This window comes from Rutidosis leptorrhynchoides, chromosome 11, assembly GCF_046630445.1.
Source record: "Rutidosis leptorrhynchoides isolate AG116_Rl617_1_P2 chromosome 11, CSIRO_AGI_Rlap_v1, whole genome shotgun sequence".
NCBI classification, from domain to species: domain Eukaryota; kingdom Viridiplantae; phylum Streptophyta; class Magnoliopsida; order Asterales; family Asteraceae; genus Rutidosis; species Rutidosis leptorrhynchoides.
Window position 1 is genome coordinate 339,554,637 of NC_092343.1, and position 23,503 is coordinate 339,578,139.

Genomic DNA, 23,503 nt, shown 5'->3' on the forward strand with positions numbered 1-23,503 from the left:
TAAAGATATAAAAATCACAAAATCACTTATCCCCTTATCCTAAAAAAGCTACTTAGTGCTGGATCCTTCCCCTATATATATATATATATATATATATATATATATATATATATATATATATATATATATATATATATATATATATATATATATATATAATCAATTTACCCAACCCGATAGTGATCAGAACAATCAACAAGATATAAAAGTAGGTAATGAAGGTATTAACAAATAAACTTATTAGCCGCAGTTTAAACTTTCATTCATAGTGATTCTGCAAATATTATAGCATAATAATCGTGTAGATACAAGTGCACATAAGCAAACATTGTAGCATAATAATTGAATATATTGAAACCATAAGCATCGAGAGTAACTTAACATGTTAAAAAGACGGATCATCATAATTAGTAGAGCTTACTCGTTTATTGTCCTGTGGAATTCTTCGGTTTCTTGGTTTAGATTGTAATAGGTTGCAATGGTTTAATGGTATTGTGATGGTAAAAATTAATGGTGAAAAACTATTGTAAATGCTATTAGTGTGATCATGGGTCATAGAGATTATTGTAAATGCTATTATTGTGATGGTAAAAATTAATGGTGAAAAACTATTGTAAAAGCTATTAATGCTATTAAGTGGGCTGATATTGGACAAATCAAGTTGGTGCTTTGGGTCAGAATCACAACTTTCATTCATTTTCTTACGTTAACAACAGTAGGTGGTGGTTCATGTTGTATTGGTTTGTTACATCGAAATTGGGTCATATTTACCACTACCTGCTTTTTTGTGGTTCTGATCGGCGGGCCAAGTTATCGTTTTAGCTAACGTATTGGTGGTTTGCTAGCTGGAATTGTTGTCAACATGATATTAGTTTTTAGTCATTCTGTGTTTGTTCGATATAGGTTACATAATAAAATTGTGGGTCAAGAATCTACAAAACATGCTATCAATTTTGGAATTGTAGTTTTGGTGAATTTGTCTTTGTATGTTATGTATTGGGCTGGAAGGAAGAACTTGATGTATAATATGAAGACCACATTGGAAAGTCAAACATGTTGCAAGAGAGAACAATGAGATATGAATAAAGTCAATGGTTTTGAAGACTGAATATCAATCAGATTGGAAGTAAGGAATGTGAGCTTTAAAGATGTAATGGTGGAATCAAGTTGCTGTAAATGGACATACAAGAAGAAAAGTTGACTTCTAAAAGTCAACTGCCAAGAATAGAACGAAATTTTAGATGCATTATTAGTTTTATAATGTATAATGTATTTGATTCTAATAGTATAGCAATGGTTCTAGTAATTTTAGATGCGATGTATTTGGTTTGGGATGTCCACTTAAAATCCTCGTTTAGTTGAATATGTTTCAACTTCTTATGCCATATTTTTTGCACTTTATAAGTATGCAGTATTTAATGATCTAGTTGAACTTTATAAGTTAACCTAATAACTAAACATCTTGACCCAAAACTACACATCTACACCTATAGTATGTAGGTACATATAGACAATAGTAAAGCATATGCAACATAAGTGAAAGATGAACAAGCAAGGTTAGATAATTTACGTATATAAAGTTATACAATTTACCTCAATTGAAATCCAAGGAATATCATCAAGTATCCTATAAACAAAATATGCAATATCAACATGTTAAAATTTGAAATTTAACTAACTTTATACTGTTAAAACTAAATCAATCAATTACAGTTCCAAAGGTAATATGAACAACATCCAATGGTCACTAAACAAGTTATACACACAATTAGAATATGTATGTAGCTCTTCATCTAAACTAAAATGAAACTTCCACTTCGTTATCATGTAAATGTAATATTTGACAAAACTAATCATCATGAAAACGTTATGTTTAACAATAAACTAAACAACATGAGAAATTATCTTATTTACCTGTTTTTAAAGCTCACAAACACGTCATATCTATAGCAATTGTGGTTGGATGATGTTGAATAAGACGCCATTGAAGGTTTGCTCTATGAATCTTAATATACCTCATCTTCACTCGAATAAATTTAGTCAGCTGTGAATATAGAAGATTAGAACTACAACATAACGTAACTTTCAAAACTATAAATTATTTGTTTGATTGTTTAAATAACAAGAATTAAATTCACATGGTCAGAGTTAGGGCTTGTTATTTTTGAAATAGCATTGTTGTTAACCAATAAAAAAAATAACTCAATATGCATTCAAATCAGGATGTCTTAAGAGGTATAAACTGTGATTACGAAGTACTACCAACCAAGAACATGGAGCAATAAATTTTTATCGGTAATATGTGCAAAAAAATTCGATAGTAATATCAAATTATATATAAAACAGGATTAATACAGACAATATTTTTGTTTAAGAAAGAAATCTGGTAACTATTGAATTCACTTCTTACAAGTAGAATAACACCGTCCCATTGCAAGATTCACATTTTAACAAAATATAAATATTAAACCGTATCTGTTCATCTATATATTAGAAAAGAGGAGCTTTTAGCATTAAAAAAATCATTGATAAAAACCGAAATAATCACAAGTAAACAAAATTAAACTACAGATATCAACAAATAACGAAATAGTTTAGAGATTGAGTTTACCTAGAAGAAGAAAGGAAGCGTCAGTAGAGTAAAACCCTAAATTGAGATCTAAAGTGGGCGGCTTATTTTCGCAATTTTTGTAAAAATGTATTTCAGTTTAGTTCCGTAATAAAATAAATTTAATTTAATTTAAAATGAAGTATTGGGCCTTTAAATGAGAATAACATCATTCTTTATAGAGTGGGCTACCTGTTTATTTTAACATTCCACTAAGAACCCAATATTCGCTAATTACAAGAAAAGTTGATGTTGATATAATTTTTTCAAAAGAATTTATAGCAAAATACACTTTTTAAAATTATTGTTGCCAATATTTATATATGTCACGCGCTTCATAAACTCGCGCAAATCTTGTGAGCACTCGTGCAAACTCAATGTACGGGTACGCACCGATAGAATCAGCCATCACTTAACTCATGTGTTCGCATTAACTCGAGTTGCACAATTGATGTGCGAACTCGTGTGAACTCAATTCCCGGTTACGAAAGAAAAATATTGGGCACACACTCAAAAACATGGGTTACAAAAACATGGGTTACAACGAGTACACACATTTTTTGGTGAGTTCGTGCAAACACGTGGTGTAAAAACGTATTTAAAATAAGTAAATTTTGTTATAAAGATTTTTGAATTTCCAAATAAATGTATTTTTATCAATTTCACAAAGTACAAATATGGATAGGGAAATAACAAATTTAATTTTATCTGTTGTTGAAATGGTATTCAATATTCAAACAAGAGGAGCAAGTTCAAATTTGTTCATGGTATATTTTTTGATGGTGAGTGAAATAATAGAATTGATTATATAATTATGCGCTTAAGTCGTATAAAATTAAGTAAAATTATTTTTTTCATATAAATTAAAACATATTCTATATTAATGATTATTATTTAACTTTTAACATATTTGTATTGTAATGACGTGTGTATCATAAATACTCACGGGCCAATTTAACTCGCTATGTTAATGGGTCACCCTTGATGGGCTTCCATATTATTTAGTCTAGGACTATCCTTGGCCTACTATTTATTACTTGACTACTTATTAGTGGGCTCCTTTTAGTTGACCATCTTTAGTGGGCTTGGCCCACTCCTTGCTATATAATAAAGACTATGAGGTTTTCCAGGAGGCATTCTACTCATTCTACACAAATACACAAGATACAACATGAGATTGAGAACCTCTTTGAAATGTCCCGTTCTTATTGATTAAAAACGTTCCATATTAATTGATTTCGTTGCGAAGTTTTGACCTCTATATGAGACGTTTTTCAAAGACTGCATTCATTTTAAAACAAACCATAACCTTTATTTCATCAATAAAGGTTTAAAAAGCTTTACGTAGATTATCAAATAATGATAATCTAAAATATCCTGTTTACACACGACCATTACATAATGGTTTACAATACAAATATGTTACAACAAAATAAGTTTCTTGAATGCAGTTTTTACACAATATCATACAAGCATGGACTCCAAATCTCGTCCTTATTTAAGTATGCGACAGCGGAAGCTCTTAATAATCACCTGAGAATAAACATGCTTAAAACGTCAACAAAAATGTTGGTGAGTTATAGGTTTAACCTATATATATCAAATCGTAACAATAGACCACAAGATTTCATATTTCAATATACATTCCATACATAGAGATAAAAATTATTCATATGGTGAACACCTGGTAATCGACATTAACAAGATGCATATATAAGAATATCCCCATCATTCCGGGACACCCTTCGGATATGATATAAATTTCGAAGTACTAAAGCATCCGGTACTTTGGATGGGGTTTGTTAGGCCCAATAGATCTATCTTTAGGATTCGCGTCAATTAGGGTGTCTGTTCCCTAATTCTTAGATTACCAGACTTAATAAAAAGGGGCATATTCGATTTCGATAATTCAACCATAGAATGTAGTTTCACGTACTTGTGTCTATTTTGTAAATCATTTATAAAACCTGCATGTATTCTCATCCCAAAAATATTAGATTTTAAAAGTGGGACTATAACTCACTTTCACAGATTTTTACTTCGTCGGGAAGTAAGACTTGGCCACTGGTCGATTCACAAACCTATAACAAATATGTACATATATATCAAAGTATGTTCAAAATATATTTACAACACTTTTAATACATTTTGATGTTTTAAGTTTATTAAGTCAGTTGTCCTCGTTAGTAACCTACAACTAGTTGTCCACAGTCAGATGTACAGAAATAAATCGATATATATTATCTTGAATCAATCCACGACCCAGTGTATACATATCTCAGTATTGATCACAACTCAAACTATATATATTTTGGAATCAACCTCAACCCTGTATAGCTAACTCCAACATTCACATATAGAGTGTCTATAGTTGTTCCGAAATATATATAAATGTGTCGACATGATAGGTCGAAACATTGTATACGTGTCTATGGTATCTCAAGATTACATAATATACAATACAAGTTGATTAAGTTATGGTTGGAATAGATTTGTTACCAATTTTCACGTAGCTAAAATGAGAAAAATTATCCAATCTTGTTTTACCCATAACTTCTTCATTTTAAATCCGTTTTGAGTGAATCAAATTTCTATGGTTTCATATTGAACTCTATTTTATGAATCTAAACAGAAAAAGTATAAGTTTATAATCGGAAATATAAGTTACAAGTCGTTTTTGTAAAGGTAGTCATTTTAGTCGAAAGAACGACGTCTAGATGACCATTTTAGAAAACATACTTACACTTTGAGTTTAACCATGATTTTTGGATATAGTTTCATGTTCATAAGAAAAATAATTTTCCCAGAAGAACAACTTTTAAATCAAAGTTTATCATAGTTTTTAATTAACTAACCCAAAACAGCCCGCGGGGTTACTATGACGGCGTAAATTCGGTTTTACAGTGTTTTTCGTGTTTCCAGGTTTTAAATCATTAAGTTAGCATATCATATAGATATAGAACATGTGTTTAGTTGATTTTAAAAGTCAAGTTAGAAGGATTAACTTTTGTTTGCGAACAAGTTTAGAATTAACTAAACTATGTTCTAGTGATTACAAGTTTAAACCTTCGAATAAGATAGCTTTATATGTATGAATCGAATGATGTTATGAACATCATTACTACCTTAAGTTCCTTGGATAAACCTACTGGAAAAGAGAAAAATGGATCTAGCTTCAACGGATTCATGGATGGCTCGAAGTTCTTGAAGCAGAATCATGACACGAAAACAAGTTCAAGTAAGATCATCACTTGAAATAAGATTGTTATACTTATAGAAATTGAACCAAAGTTTGAATATGATTATTACCTTGTATTAGAATGATAACCTACTGTAAGAAACAAAGATTTCTTGAGGTTGGATGATCACCTTACAAGATTGGAAGTGAGCTAGCAAACTTGAAAGTATTCTTGATTTTATGTAACTAGAACTTGTAGAATTTATGAAGAACACTTAGAACTTGAAGATAGAACTTGAGAGAGATCAATTAGATGAAGAAAATTGAAGAATGAAAGTGTTTGTAGGTGTTTTTGGTCGTTGGTGTATGGATTAGATATAAAGGATATGTAATTTTGTTTTCATGTAAATAAGTCATGAATGATTACTCATATTTTTGTAATTTTATGAGATATTTCATGCTAGTTGCCAAATGATGGTTCCCACATGTGTTAGGTGACTCACATGGGCTGCTAAGAGCTGATCATTGGAGTGTATATACCAATAGTACATACATCTAAAAGCTGTGTATTGTACGAGTACGAATACGGGTGCATACGAGTAGAATTGTTGATGAAACTGAACGAGGATGTAATTGTAAGAATTTTTGTTAAGTAGAAGTATTTTGATAAGTGTATTGAAGTCTTTCAAAAGTGTATAAATACATATTAAAACACTACATGTATATACATTTTAACTGAGTCGTTAAGTCATCGTTAGTCGTTACATGTAAGTGTTGTTTTGAAACCTTTAGGTTAACGATCTTGTTAAATGTTGTTAACCCAATGTTTATAATATCAAATGAGATTTTAAATTATTATATTATCATGATATTATCATGTATGAATATCTCTTAATATGATATATATACATTAAATGTCTTTACAACGATAATCGTTACATATATGTCTCGTTTAAAAATCATTAAGTTAGTAGTCTTGTTTTTACATATGTAGTTCATTGTTAATATACTTAATGATATGTTTACTTATCATAATATCATGTTAACTATATATATATTCATATATATGTCATCATATAGTTTTTACAAGTTTTAACGTTCGTGAATCACCGGTCAACTTGGGTGGTCAATTGTCTATATGAAACATATTTCAATTAATCAAGTCTTAACAAGTTTTATTGCTTAACATGTTGGAAACATTTAATCATGTAAATATCAATCTCAATTAATATATATAAACATGGAAAAGTTCGGGTCACTACACTCTTCTCCTCTCATCAATATTCATGGAGGCTCGGCAAAAGTCTACCACCACCAAACCGCCCTCTTTATCACCCTCGATGAGAACTATCTCGACGGGTTAACACGGCCACCCGGAGTGTAAAGAGGCGATTCCCCCACAAGATGCATGTGATAACCCGGGAATTTCTGACCAAAGTTAAACTTTATTTTTATATGGTTTCGACACGATAAGCAAAATCTGTAATGTTGAGTCTCGAAAGTTTTGAAATCTATATTCATATAATCAATTACCCTTCGACTATTCTCGACGATTCACGAACAACTATTATTATTAAATATGTATATATATATATATATATATATATATATATATATATATATATATATATATATATATATATATATATTAATTTGATGTAATAAAATACAACCTAATCGTTAGAGTAAATATGAAATTTGATATATATAATTACTAATACTATTGTTATCAATATTAATATCATAATTAGTAATAAAATCATAATTTTAATTATTATCATGATTATTATTATTATTATGAATAACTAAAAACTATCTTTTTATTTAAAAATTTTGATATCATTATTTTTAATACCTTTATATATTATTATTAGTATTTTTATTTTTATTATATATTTATATTTATATTTATCAATTAATAATATAGGATAAATAATAATGCAAGGAACGAATTCAGTTCCTTTCCACATCAAACTTTACCATTTTCCTTTGTTTCTTGTCTACTAGATCAATTTGTCGATTCCTTTTTATCATTACCAAACAAAATCTGTTAAGAGTCCAAATCCTATTTTCTTCTTTATTTCTTATCTGAGTGAATTTTCTCGTCAACTTCCAATTTAAATAAAGCAATCGAATTATTCAGTTTAATGAGTAAATCATTTAACTATCCATCGTCCTTGTCAATTAAAAAATTTTAGCCATCTATCTCTCTAGCTACATATATGTACACCCGTGATTAATTATTGAAGACTGTGTATCCTTTTTCAATCTCTCCATCCAACTAAAATATATGCAATAGGAGATATATGATATAGATATAACATATAACTTTTCTCTTCTCCTTCACTTCTTATTGATTACTCAACCCACCAAGACCACCGTAGTACACCACTGCTGTCACCACCTACGGCCTCCCAATCATCTAAACTCACTACCATCCTACTAATCTTCACCTTCGTTGTTACAAACACACACCACGGTCACGATCTTGTTCCATTTAAAAACCCAAAACAAACAACCTGCAACCGTTTGTTTCTTTCCTATTTTGTTCGATGAAACCCACAAACACCTTAACAAACACCCCACGATGCCATGCTGGATTACTGTTTCCTGTTACCTTTCGGTTTAGCCAGACCCGGCCACCATAAAAACTTGCTACTCGTTCTTTGTTACTACAACGATAAGAAGTATGATAATATAGTTGCTGTTTTCCGGTCAATTTCGAACCCAAACCAACAAAACAAACAACCACCACAAAATCGAACCTATATATTTTTTTTTCTGTTTTCAATCGTGAATCACCACCACCACTGCCATATTCAAACCACCACCGCCTCTTTTTAATTCTGTTTTGCAGCATCGCCAAACCATCATAATCCTATCTCTCTCCTCTCTCTCTCTCTTTCCATGTTCTTCTTCTTCTTCCTTGTAAACCATCGACCATCACCATCACAAAGTCACTGCTACTGCTGTAGCTATATTCTATTTCCGTTTTGCAGCAACATCCCCACGTACACCTACGGTTTTCAGCTTCTTTTCGAACCATCATTTTAACTGCCAAGAACGTAAGATGATGATGATGGAATAGGATAATAAAGACAAAGGTGTTGCATTTTTTTTCTTTTCTTTCTTTCCTTTTATCTTCCTTTAACCGACAAGTGTATATAAAAAAAAGGTGATAACCACTTGCAATGTGGTGAATTAATGTTATTCTTAAATGTTTCGGTGGAGCCAGAGGACACACACGCATATACTTCTCTTAAAGTACTAGATATTATTATGTTTGTTGGGCTAAGGGTGCTGTACATGAGCCGTGGATTCTTTCTCCTTTCCGTGGGCTGAAATTCAATTGTTTATTGGGCCGAAGATGAGATGGGCTATATTAAAGAAACAGATAGATATGGATCGTGTATATATAAGAGTCTGCGATATTTAAACAGAAATAAAGATATAGAAGAACGGTTAAGGGTGTTGGGCGAAAAACGAGAGGTTCCTGGTTCGAAACCCAGCAGGGGCAGCAGTTTGTTTTTTTTTTCTTAACTCAAGAATAGGTAGTTTCCTCATTTTTGTTAATTATTATTATTATTATTATTATTATTATTATTATTATTATTATTATTATTATTATTATTATTATTAGTTGTTGCTGTTATTGTTATTATGATAATTGTTGTTATTCCTAAAATGTTAGAAGTATTATTATTATTAATCACATTAAGAGTTATTATTATTGTAATTATTAATATAAGTATTATAGTTACAACTACAATTAGGATTTTTATTATTTAATATTTTTATTACTAACATTATTATCCTTACTAGTAATATCATTATGTAGTATCATTTTAAATACTAACATTAATAATAAAAAGATTGTTATTATTATTATTATTAGTAAATCATTATTTTTATCAAAAACTATCTTTTCAAGTAGATAAATATTTTATGCATAAATATACTTTTTACATATACTATAATTATAATAAAACTTCATATAACTATATATACACAAATTAACTATACAATATATAAATTAAAATATAATGAAAATGTTTATTCGATTTCTATTATATGTATTAATATATATACAAATGATATAGGTTCGTGAATCCGAGGCCAACCCTACATTGTTCAGTTGTTTAATGTCGTCATATGTATTTTTACTACAAAATACATTAGGTGAGTTTCATTACTCCCTTTTTATATATATTTTTGGGACTGAGAATACATGCGCTGCTTTTATAAATGTTTTACGATATAGACACAAGTAATCGAAACTACATTCTATGGTTGAATTATCGAAGTCGAATATGCCCCTTTTTATTAAGTCTGGTAATCTAAGAATTAGGGAACAGACACCCTAATTGATGCGAATCCTAAAGATAGATCAATCGGGCCCAACAAGCCCCATCCAAAGTATCGGATGCTTTAGTACTTCAAAATTTATATCATGTCCGAAGGAGGATCCCGGAATGATGGGGATATTCTATATGCATCTTGTTAAGGTCGGTTACCAGGTGTTCAATCCATATGAATGATATTTTTGTCTCTATGCATGGGACGTATGTTTATGAGAAATGGAAATATGAAATCTTGTGGTCTATTAAAATTATGAAATGATTATTTATGTTAAACTAATGAACTCACCAACCTTTTGGTTGACACTTTAAAGCATGTTTATTCTCAGGTACGAAAGAAATCTTCCGCTGTGAATTTGCTCATATTAGAGATATTACTTGGAGTCATTAATGATATATTTCAAAAGATGTTGCATTCGAGTCGTTGAATTCATCAAGATTATTATTAAGACAATTATATTTGGATATATTAGGAAATGGTATGCATGTCTGTCAACTGTCGATGTAAATGAAAGTTTGTCTTTTAAAAACGAATGCAATGTTTGTAAAATGTATCATATAGAGGTCAAGTACCTTGCGATGTAATCAACTGTTGGGAATCGTTTATAATCGATATTGACTTCATCCGGATGGATTAGGACGGGTCTTCACAATGCACTCATGTCAGTTTTGGCTTGATCATTTGGCGCCATCCGTGGAAACGCAACAACAAGTCTCACGTTCTTACCGGGAATTAGATAACGAGTCTGGACCGACTCGTGTCTGTAAGTTCTCATTTATTTTACTGAATTGGCTGATTTTACACCAAACATGTGGTGAAATCACGTTTTCATCCATGTTCAGTGTTATTGCTTGAATATACCTAATTGGGTTAATTAATACATCCACTCATGCACTTGGGCATTAATTTCCAATAAATTGTTAAAATCGGAGTTTACGACAGTATGTTCGATAAAGATGTACATATCTTCCAAGTGATTTTAACTAAATGCAATTATGATAGGTTTCAATTTGGTACAGTGACCGAAGGTAGCATACTAGTTGATTTTATAACCGTCAATTTTCTCATGTAACCGTCGGTTTTGTTATGTAACCGTCAAAATACTCATCGATAACTGTTTTTGTTACAAATATATTCATTGAACTGTTCCATGATATATGATAAGTGTTTATGTGACTTAATTACTACCATATCAACCTTTTCTAATTGAGCATAGTAGCTTGAGTAATAGTAGGTGGATTGATCAGTTCTCACCATCAACTGAAATTCTGAAAAGGGAAGTGGATGAGATATGAGGCATCTTGAAAGGCTTAATTACATGGTGTCTTCTCTCGGAAATACATGAGTTGTTCATATTATTCAAGCATGACGGATCATATGATACGTATGGTTTGCCTCATTATTCATAATCCTTAGTATTAATTATTAAGTTCTTGTTATTGATTGATCAGGCAATTGCCAGTCACTTGATTAAGTGATGGGCAACTGTAATATTTCTTGTCGGTTACATTTAATTTATCGTAACCGTTAGTTTCACAATTGTTGGTTTTAACTGTTAGTTTCGTAACCGACATATGTGAGTTAACTCAGGTAACCGTTTACTTTTAATGGTTGTCACCAAAATAATTGTCCAAATTACTTGGTGACCACTTGCATGTATTCTTTAACGGCTAATCAATTTTATTCAGGGATGATCTAAGCATTTTTCCTAGTGCTTCAGGAAATTCCAATGTGGAACACAAGTTGTGGTGTGCTCTTCAATTTTATTGAGTTGTAATAATTCATTAATTCTAAATTTCTAATCATTTCCTTTGAGGAAAAGTCTGGGCACTCTTGAACTCCTAAGATGAAAGCATGACTTGCTATAAATACACTTGTGAAATTCTCCTAACATATTGAGTGTCAACAGAACCAACATCTAAGTGAAGAAAATGGTATGTTTGGGGAACCCTCCAGGACGTGACAAGTTTGTTGATAGTGGTGCCATCCGTCATGGAGGTACCTCTGGGTCTTAAGTTAGCTTTGATGTAACGCTTTCAAGTACCGAACATGTATTAACGCACAACGCGGGGAGGACATAGGTTCCGTTTCGTCAAGACAGTGCTAAGCGATTACAAAAGAGTGCAACAACACCAATATTGCAAATCCGCTATGGCATCGTGTAGTGACCCGAACTTTTCCATGTTTTTATATATTAAATGAAATTGATATTTACATGATTAAATGTTTCCAACATGTTAAGCAATCAAACTTGTTAAGACTTGATTAATTGAAATAGGTTTCATATAGACAATTGACCACCCAAGTTGACCGGCGATTCACGAACGTTAAAACTTGTAAAAACTATATGATGACATATATATGGATATATATATAGTTAACATGATATTATGATAAGTAAACATATCATTAAGTATATTAACAATGAACTACATATGTAAAAACAAGACTACTAACTTAATGATTTTGAAATGAGACATATATGTAACGATTATCGTTGTAACGACATTTAATGTATATATATCATATTAAGATATATTAATACATCATGATATCATGATAATGTAATAATTTAACATCTCATTTGATTTAATAAACAATGGGTTAACAACATTTAACAAGATCGTTAACCTAAAGGTTTCAAAACAACACTTACATGTAACGACTAACGATGACTTAACGACTCAGTTAAAATGTATATACATGTAGTGTTTTAATATGTATTCATACACTTTTGAAAGACTTCAAGACACTTATAAAAATACTTCTACTTAACGAAAATGCTTACAATTACATCCTCGTTCAGTTTCATCAACAATTCTACTCGTATGCACCCGTATTCGTACTCGTACAATACACAGCTTTTAGATGTATGTACTATTGGTATATACACTCCAATGATCAGCTCTTAGCAGCCCATGTGAGTCACCTAACACATGTGGGAACCATCATTTGGCAACTAGCATGAAATATCTCATAAAATTACAAAAATATGAGTAATCATTCATGACTTATTTACATGTAAATAAAATTACACATCCTTTATATCTAATCCATATACCAACGACCAAAAACACCTATAAATACTTTCATTCTTCAATTTTCTTCATCTAATTAATCTCTCTCAAGTTCTATCTTCAAGTTCTAAGTGTTCTTCATAAATTCTACAAGTTCTAGTTTCATAAAATCAAGAATACTTCCAAGTTTGCTAGCTTACTTCCAATCTTGTAGAGTGATCATCCAACCTCAAGAAATCTTTATTATTTACAGTAAGATATCTTTCTAATACAAGGTAATACTCATATTCAAACTTTGATTCAATTTCTATAACTATAACAATCTTATTTCGAGTGGAAATCTTACTTGAACTTGTTTTCGAGTCATGATTCTGCTTCAAGAACTTTCAAGCCATCCAAGGATTCTTTGAAGCTAGATCTATTTTTCTCATTTCCAGTAGCTTTATCCAGAAAACTTGAGGTAGTAATGATGTTCATAACATCATTCAATTCATACATATAAAGCTATCTTATTCGAAGGTTTAAACTTGTAATCACTAGAACATAGTTTAGTTAATTCTAAACTTGTTCGCAAATAAAAGTTAATCCTTCTAACTTGACTTTTAAATCAACTAAACACATGTTCTATATCTATATGATATGCTAACTTAATGATTTAAAACCTGGAAACACGAAGAACAATGTAAAACCGGACATACGCCGTCGTAGTAACACCGCGGGCTGTTTTGGGTTAGTTAATTAAAAACTATGATAAACTTTGATTTAAAAGTTGTTCTTCTGGGAAAATGATTTTTCTTATGAACATGAAATTATATCCAAAAATCATGGTTAAACTCAAAGTGGAAGTATGTTTTCTAAAATGGTCATCTAGACGTCGTTCTTTCGACTGAAATGACTACCTTTACAAAAATGACTTGTAACTTATATTTTCAACTATAAACCTAGACTTTTTCTGTTTAGATTCATAAAATAGAGTTCAATATGAAACCATAGCAATTTGATTCACTCAAAACGGATTTAAAATGAAGAAGTTATGGGTAAAACAAGATTGTATAACTTTTCTTGTTGTAGCAACGTGAAAATTGGTAACAAATCTATATTAATCATATCCTAGCTAACTTATATTGTATTATACATGTATTCTAATATATTATGTAATCTTGGGATACCATAGACACGTATGCAAATGTTTTGACATATCATATCGACCCATGTGTATATATTATTTGGAACAACCATAGACACTCTATATGCAGTAATGTGGGAGTTAACTATACAGGGTTGAGGTTGATTCCAAAAAATATATATACTTTGAGTTGTGATTTAGCCTGAGACGTGTATACACTGGGTCGTGGATTGATTCATGATAATATATATATCAGTTTTTTTCTGTACATCTAACGTTGGACAACTAGTTGTAGGTTACTAACGAGGACAGCTGACTTAATAAACTTAAAACATCAAAATGTATTAAAAGTGTTGTAAATATATTTTGAATATACTTTAATATATATGTACATATTTGTTATAGGTTCGTGAATCGACCAGTGGCCAAGTCTTACTTCCCGACGAAGTAAAAATCTGTGAAAGTGAGTTATAGTCCCACTTTTAAAATCTAATATTTTTGAGATGAGAATACATGTAGGTTTTATAAATAATTTACAAAATAGACACAAGTACGTGAAACTACATTCTATGGTTGAATTATCGAAATCGAATATGCCCCTTTTTATTAAGTCTGGTAATCTAAGAATTAGGGAACAGACACCCTAATTGATGCGAATCCTAAAGATAGATCTATTGGGCCTAACAAACCCCATCCAAAGTACCGGATGCTTTAGTACTTCGAAATTTATATCAAGTCCGAAGGAGGATCCCGAAATGATGGGGATATTCTTATATATGCATCTTGTTAATGTCGGTTACCAGGTGTTCACCATATGAATGATTTTTATCTCTATGTATGGGATGTATATTGAAATATGAAATCTTGTGGTCCATTGTTACGATTTGATATATATACGTTAAACCTATAACTCACCAACATTTTTGTTGACGTTTAAAGCATGTTTATTCTCAGGTGAATACTAAGAGCTTCCGCTATTGTATACTAAAATAAGGACAAGATTTGGAGTCCATGTTTGTATGATATTGTGTAAAAACTGCATTCAAGAAACATATGTCGATGTAATATATTTCTATTGTAAACCATTATGTAATGATCGTGTGTAAACAGTATATTTTAGATTATCATTATTTGATAATCTACGTAATGCTTTTGAAACCTTTATTGATAAAATAAAGGTTATGGTTGTTTTAAAAATGAATGCAGTCTTTGAAAAATGTCTCATATAGAGGTCAAAACCTCGCAATGAAATCAATTAATATGGAACGTTTATAATCAATATGAACGGGACATTTCAGTTGGTATCAGAGCGTTGGTCTTAGAGAATTAGAAAATTTGCATTAGTGTGTCTTATCGAGTTTGTTAGGATGCATTAGTGAGTCTGGACTTCGACCGTGTTTTCTTTAAAAATGATTACTTAACATTTTTGTTGGAAACTATATATTTTTAACATGTGAATATTATGTGATATATTAATCTCTTAACGTGTTTGATATTATATGATAGATGTCTACCTATAGAACAAGTCCCATTGACTCACCTAATAATAATGAAGAGTCAAATGTAAATTGGAATGATTTGTGGACTGATTCACAAGTTCCCGAAGAGGAACCGGAAGAAGAGTCGGAACCGGAAGAAGAATCGGAACCGGAAAAAGAATCGGAACCGGAAAAAGAATCGGAACCGGAAGAAGAAATAGAACCAGTGGGGGAAATAATAAAACGGTTAAGTAGAAGAAAATCCTCAACCAACCGACCAAAGTTAATTATGGTCAATGGTGTTTCCGCCAAGGAAGCAAAGTATTGGGAGGATTACCAATTCTCCGATGAATCAGATCCCGACAAGGATTCCGATGATGTTATAGAAATTACCCCAACACAATTTAATAAGGCAAAAGAGAACAATAAGGGAAAGGGCATAAAAATAGAGAAATTTGATTCCAAACCCGATGAACTCTATATGTATCGTCAACACCCGTATTTCTTAAGTTGTGACAATAACCCGGGAACCTCTAAACCACCAGGTTTTTCTAAACCAATGTGGAAAACGACGGCTCGTATTAGGGGAACATCATATATCCCTAGAAACTTGGCAAAACGAACCAAAACCGAAGAAGAAGAAACGAGCGAGTCAGAATAAGATAGTTGTATTCGTGTGGTGTAATATATGTAATATAGTGTGCTTATGCTTTATGATATATGTAAAAATTGCTTGTATTAATAAGTATTTTTTTATAAATCTAACTCTTGTCTATTTTACAGTATAAAAACACAAAATGGATAGACAACCCAATATTTTAAGAGACCTACCCAGAGACATGATTGATGAAATCTTGTCTAGAGTCGGTCAGAATTCCTCGGCACAACTATTTAAGGCGAGATCAGTTTGTAAGACATTCGAAGAACGTTCCAAGAATGCCTTGATTTATAAAAGGCTTTCGTTCAAAAGATGGGGGATATCACATTGGGAAATCCATAAGTTACGATATGTTTACTTTGATGCATATATTGCGGGGAACCCAAATGCTATTTTACGCAACGGGTTAAGAAATTATTTTGACTCAATATATCTGAATATAGGACTTCGTGATTTAGAAAAAAGCGGCTAACATGCAACATAAAGAAGCATGTTATGCTTACGGGTTAGTAATGTTCGCTTCTCACCAAAGTGAGAACAAGAACATCGGGCTACAACTATTAAACAAAACTTTCCCACAAGTGACGGAGTCGGTAACTGGGGTAAGAAATGAGGTTTTTAGGTTATTACGAGACTGTTGGTCATTACGTAACCTTCATCCTTTTGACGACGTTACAACACATTGTCTTACTATCGGTCACAACGGTTATGTTCCACAAAACCAAGGATGGGAAGTGGTATTAGTAAAACCAGAATGCATGACTTGTTTCTGGACGTATGAATTACGTGTCTTTATTGCCTTTGCTGAACGCCTTATTTATTAACTAGAATTATCTTCGCAACTGCTTTGTATCAAAGTTTTATGTGCTATATTTCATGCTATATGTAAAAAAAAGCGGTATTGTAAGTTTGCAAGTTATTGTATAAAGGTTTGAATATGATTTTTTTTTTTGTGATTAGTTTTTCATATAGAATTGTAGTAGTTGAAATGGCATGTTAGCTACTAAGTATGAACTTAACGGGTAGGTACTACCCGAATTAAAGAGTATAAAATGCTAATATGAAGAAAGAGCTTTTATAAATAAGTTCATATTACGCTACGAAATACTATTGACTACTCTTGATATTCTATATGATTAACTCGTTTCATTTGACTATTTTGAAGGAAATGGCACCGACTACTCGACACACCTTGAATATGAGCGAAGAGAAATTTCGTGCCTTTCTTGCTTCAAACATAGCCGCAGTACAGGCTGCGCTACATACCAACAATAACTCCGAATCTAGCAATGCAGCTAACGGCGCAAGAAATCGTGTAGGATGCACCTACAAAGAATTCACTGCCTGCAAACCTTTGGAATTTGATGGAACCGAAGGACCGATCGGATTTAAACGGTGGACCGAGAAGGTTGAATCGGTGTTTGCCATAAGTAAGTGTACTGAAGAGGACAAAGTGAAGTACGCTACGCATACCTTCATAGGTACTGCATTAACATGGTGGAATACCTATCTAGAGCAAGTGGGACAAGATGATGCTTACGCACTACCGTGGTCAGCAATCAAGCACTTGATGAACGAGAAGTACCGTCCCAGAACCGAGGTCAATAAGCTCAAGATAGAACTTAGAGGGTTACGAACCCAAGGATTTGATATTACCACGTACGAAAGACGATTCACAGAATTGTGCCTATTGTGTCCGAGAGCGTTCGAAGATGAGGAAGAGAAGATCGACGCGTTTGTGAAAGGATTACCGGAAAGAATCCAAGAAGATATAAGTTCACACGAGCCCGCCTCCATACAACAGGCATGTAGAATGGCTCACAAACTAGTGAACCAGATTGAGGAAAGAATTAAAGAACAGGCGGCTGAAGAGGCCAATGTGAAACAAGTCAAAAGAAAGTGGGAGGAAAACGGTGATAAGAATCACCAATACAACAACAACAACAATAATTACAACAATAATCACAACAACTATCCCAACAATCGCAACATCAATCGCAACTACAACAAACGGTCCAACAACAACAACAACAATAACAACAACAACAGCAACTACAACAATCATCCCAACAACAATAACAACCGTAACAACAACAACAATTAGAAGCAGCTATGCCAAAGGTGTGAAAAGTATCACTCGGGGTTCTGCACCAAATTTTGCAACAAGTGTAAAAGAAATGGTCATAGCGCGGCGAAGTGTGAGGTCTACGGACCAGGGGTTAACAGAACGAAAGGAACAAATGGTGTCGGAACCAGTAATGGCGGAGCAAGTAGTGTCGGAGCAAGTTATGCCAATGAGTTTGTTATAAATGTGGAAAACCGGGCCACATTATTAGAAATTGCCCGAACTAGGAGAACACGAATGGACAAGGCCGTGGAAGAGTTTTCAATATTAATGCGGCAGAGGCACAGGAAGACCCGGAGCTTGTTACGGGTACGTTTCTAAATGACAATAAATCTGCTTACGTTTTATTTGATTCGGGTGCGGATAGAAGCTATATGAGTAGAGATTTTTGTGCTAAATTAAGTTGTCCATTGACGCCGTTGGATAGTAAATTTTGACTCAAATTAGTAAACGGTAAATTAATTTCAGCAGATTATATATGCCGGAATCGAGAAATTAAACTGGGTAGCGAAATATTTAAGATTGATTTGATACCAGTAGAGTTAGGGAGTTTTGATGTAATAGTTGGCATGGACTGGCTGAAGAAGGTGAAAGCAGAGATCGTATGTTATAAAAATGCAATTCGCATTGTACGAGAAGAAAGAGAACCCTTAATGGTGTACGGAGAAAAGGGCAACACGAAGCTACATCTTATTAGTAATTTGTAAGACCCTAATATTTAGTATACTTAGAGTATAAATGATGTGCGTATAATGGGTGAAGCGTGGTATAAATCAAAAGGCTCAGATTTTGCCCAGACCAGTGTGCGCGCCGCGCACCCTTGGGTGAGCGCGCCGCGTACTAGCCTAGCGACAGAATCCTGTCTTTTTTTATTTTGAGTTTAATGAAGGGCATTTTGGTCTTTTCACATGAGGCCGGATCTCAGGCCATATCAGCTGGTTTGGATTCACTTTTGGATCATATTTCACATCCACAAACACTCTCAAATATCTAGAGAGAGAGAGTTCTAGAGAGGGAATTGGGGTTTTGGTGAAGAAGAAGCTTGGTTTGATTAAAAGCTCAAGTGTTAAAGTTGTTCACCTCGTTCCTAGCTACGTTTTGGTTGTTGTGGTAAGTTCTAACTCCAAATTTCATTATTTGATTTGATATTCAAAGTTAGGGTTTGAACTTAAATTGTTAAGAAACCTATTTAAAACTCTTGAAGTGAGTTTGTTGATGCTAGTAATCGGGTTTATTGTTATTGTTGGTGGATTTTGGGTTGGTGAACAAATTGGTCTTGTTTATGACTTGTAATTGGGTTTAATCACTAGGTTTAGTGATTATGGAAGTATTGGAACCCTTTTTGGTGTGTTTGAAAGACTAATTTTGGAATTGAGTCAAAATTAGGGTTTTTGGGTGATTTTGAGATTGATAAGTGTTAAACACTTAAGTTTGGGTTCATTTGGCTTATTAGGACCATTTTCACTTGTTATTAGTGATTAGTGGTTAGTTTGGACGCGTTTGGTGTTTGTAAGTGCAATTGGTCGAATTTGCACTAAGTGTCGAATTGAGTTGGTTTGTAAATCCACTCTAAGTGTGTTATTGTATTTGTGATAATGGATTAGGTACTTTCCATTGACATGTTGCGAAATTACTCGTTTGCATTCATCAAGGCGACAAGGTGAGTGTTAATATCCTATGTGCATATGTATGTGTAGGATGGGTGCGGGTCGAGTGAAGTGGTTCTCGGTTATAGAGCTCACTTCACATATAGGTGGATTTGATGGACTTGCGTTTAGATCCAATTGGCACGGTTGTGCGTTTTGGTTGACCACCTTTGGCGAGGTACACGTTTTGTGTGTACACTATCACACGTGGTTGTAATGTGGATGATATAACCCCAATGGCGAAGGGTTTTGATGTTGAAAGTGAATCGCGTGTGGTTTCGGGTTCACGATGACATGTGTAGTTCGGTCATCTTATTGAGGTAGTGATCTCGTGTAGTTCGGATTACTAAGGCTCGTGTAGTTCGGCCAACCTCGATGTTGTCTTGTTAAAAATAGTAGTCTCGTGTGGTTTCAGATTACTAAGGCTCGTGTAGTTCGGCCAATCTTCATTGTGGTGTTTGGTATTCGGTAATGGGTTAAGGGGTTAACCTTATTCGTTTATATATTGTTATATATATATTGTTGTATTGTCGTGATGTAGCTAACCCTCCGGGTGTAGCTTCTTGGCGTTGTTCGCATCGTCGTTGGTGAACTTATGTTTGTTGATGCATATTTAGCTTGTTGCTTAGTGATCGTATGGTATGCTTAGATTAGCTTGCCTTTATGCTTGGATGCTCCGGTATGCGGTATTTGATATTTTGTGGCGTGTCCATTTTATGCATATATATGTATGTAGTATATTTTCACTCACTAAGCGTTAGCTTACCCTCTCGTTGTTTACATTTTTATAGATTGCATGGACGTGGTGGCTCGGGTAAGCGTGAGACTAGTGGACTCGCGTAGTTGCTTTAGAAGGCTTGCTTTTGGATTGTTTAGGATTGAGTAGCGTATCCCCAATCGCCATGCTCAGCTTTATTTTGTATTAAAAGTCGTGTGGTCGAAACTAGTATTATGTACTTAAAGGATAATTTGGGCATATGTGGGCCCGGTGTCGTAAAACCCTTTTTATTAATGGAACGTGTTAATTTTAACTATTGTATTATGTTGTGAAAAGCATTTGGTCTAAATGTGTCGGGAAGTCGAAGATCTTTTCGCGTGAGTTGGAAAATCCGGACAGCGGGCTGCCAGGACCTGTGCGAGCCGCGCACAGGTGTGTGTGTGCGCCGCGCACCCCATCTGGTCAGCCCAGTTAGTTTTAAATTTTTTTTATTCCGCGTTTTTGGTTGGTTAACGGGTTGGGATGTTACAAGTGGTATCAGAGCATGGTCTAAGGGATTTAGGTGACTTGAGATAGGTGCCTAGACTTAGACTTTTGTGTGTGCTTAATTTGTTGCGGGACTTGTAGGATTACGGGTCGGAATGGGTTATGGTTAGTGCCTTGCTTGTAGGTGGACTAACGTTTATATTAGTAATGCGGATATTATTAATATATTATTTGTGTTATGGTGTAATTCTCGCGTGTGTTTATATCGCGTAGAATTTTGTTTGTGTTGTTTCTATCATCGAGCGAGGCGGTCGTTGTACTAACGAGTTGATGCGGCGTATGTGCGTAATAAGGACTTGCAAACCTTATTACGGGTGCAAATCGTGTCTAACAAGCGATGTACGACGAGTGTTTAGCAAGATGGGGCGGTGTTGTGTGTATAACTTTATACGTTCGTGATCTAATCGCTTTTGCATTCCTTAGAATGGCGACGGGAAACAGGATTGAGACGAACGACGTGGAGTTTAACGCTAGAGTTGCGGCCGCCGTTGTGGAGCAAATGAGTGCGTTTCGAGAAGAAATGGATAGAAAGTATTCCGAATTTCGGGGTAGTAGTGAAATGGAGCGTTGTCTTAAGAGCTTCATGAGGACTAAACCCCCAATGTATGACGGGGAACCGGATCCTTTGATAAGCACAACTTGGATCTCGGATGTCGAAGGGTGTTTTCGTACTATTGATTGCCCTCCCGAGAAAAAGACGAGACTCGCTACGAGTTTGTTGTGGGGTAGGGCAAAGGATTGGTTGGATGGTAAGATTGATCTTGTCGGTGGTGAACTGTTTATGGCGTTATCATGGGACGAGTTTAAGAAGGAATTCTTCGAGGAGTTCCGAACTTCAGCCGATTTGTCAGAAATGCGTAATGAGTTGCGAAATTTGCATCAGGGTTCTATGGATTCGAATACTCTCAAGACGACCTTTATGGCGAAGGCTCGTTTTTGCCCGGAGTATTTGGGGAATGATCATTTGTTGATGCAAGATTTCTATCAGACCTTGAATGATGACTTGAAGAGTAAAATTAGCTTGGGTTAAGCGAAATCGTTTGCGGAATTATTCGCCTTGGCTAGAGGTTTTGAGTCGTATTCACGATCCAAGAAGAGTGAACCTTCAAGTGAAAGAAGGGTTGTTTCGTATGGTGCTCCGAGTAAGAGGACTAAGGGTCCGAGCGTGAACACGGGTGGTGCACAGACGGGTATATCGGATGCTAGTGCATCTAGGTGTTACAATTGTGGCGTGAGGGGTCACAAGTCTTGGGAATGTTCGGTACCAAAGGGTGATGGCATGGTGTGCTTCAATTGCCAAGAAGAAGGACATCGTAAGTCGGAATGTCCCAAGTTGGCAGGGACGGGTGCAACAAGGAGACGTTAAGGTACGTTTCGTTTTAATAGATACGTCCTTTGATTATTTATTTTGTGCCGATGAGTTTGAGTTGTTAAATGACTTGTGTTGTGCATATTGTTGTTATGGGTGACGTTCCTAATGGAAGTACCCTATGGTGACATTTGATTGTCGGGCGAAGGGCGTAAGACTTGGTGCAACCATGCATTCCTTAGTATTCGGGAAATGTTTCTACCAAACCATGGAAATGGGCTTTGGTGTTCGGATGTTAGAGCATGTTCGCTCTCGTGTTGAAGTTGATGAACCATGAGGTTCGTCGGGTGGATTGAAACCCTTGAGATCGAGTGTTTTGGATCTCGATGTATGTTGGTAATGGAGTCTACATGACGTGACATTAGGTGCCTTTTTTTATATTTATTTTTATACCTACTAGCGTGGTGTTCGACTCCGATTGTGTTGCGGTTACTTGGTACTTAGGGTACCGAAGTGAAACCCTTAGGTACATGAGTGACCGGGTGAAATTTGACAAGCCATAGGAATGGGATGATTGCGAGAGTAGAGCTCGTGTAATTGGGGTACACTTTTCGTTCGAAGTGTTGAAGGATTGGTTGAAATTCTTCGTGTGCTCAAGGTTGGAGCAAGATATGGTGATGGGTCGTGTGAACCCAATTATTGGTAAAGTCTACCTTTGGTAGCATGGTACGGTTG

At 33.9% G+C, this 23,503-nt stretch overlaps 1 long non-coding RNA gene across 1 annotated transcript in view; it reads right to left on the reverse strand.

Moving 5' to 3' along the window:
- The window catches only part of LOC139877672 (uncharacterized), a 98,591-nt gene extending 95,892 nt beyond the window's left edge, over positions 1-2,699 (reverse strand). Inside the window, exons 1-2 of the long non-coding RNA XR_011768718.1 lie at positions 2,612-2,699; positions 1,915-2,044 (exon numbers count right to left, since the gene is read on the reverse strand). This is a non-coding gene — a long non-coding RNA (uncharacterized lncRNA). The remainder of the gene's footprint in view (positions 1-1,914; positions 2,045-2,611) is intronic.
- Between the last annotated feature and the right edge of the window lie 20,804 nt (positions 2,700-23,503).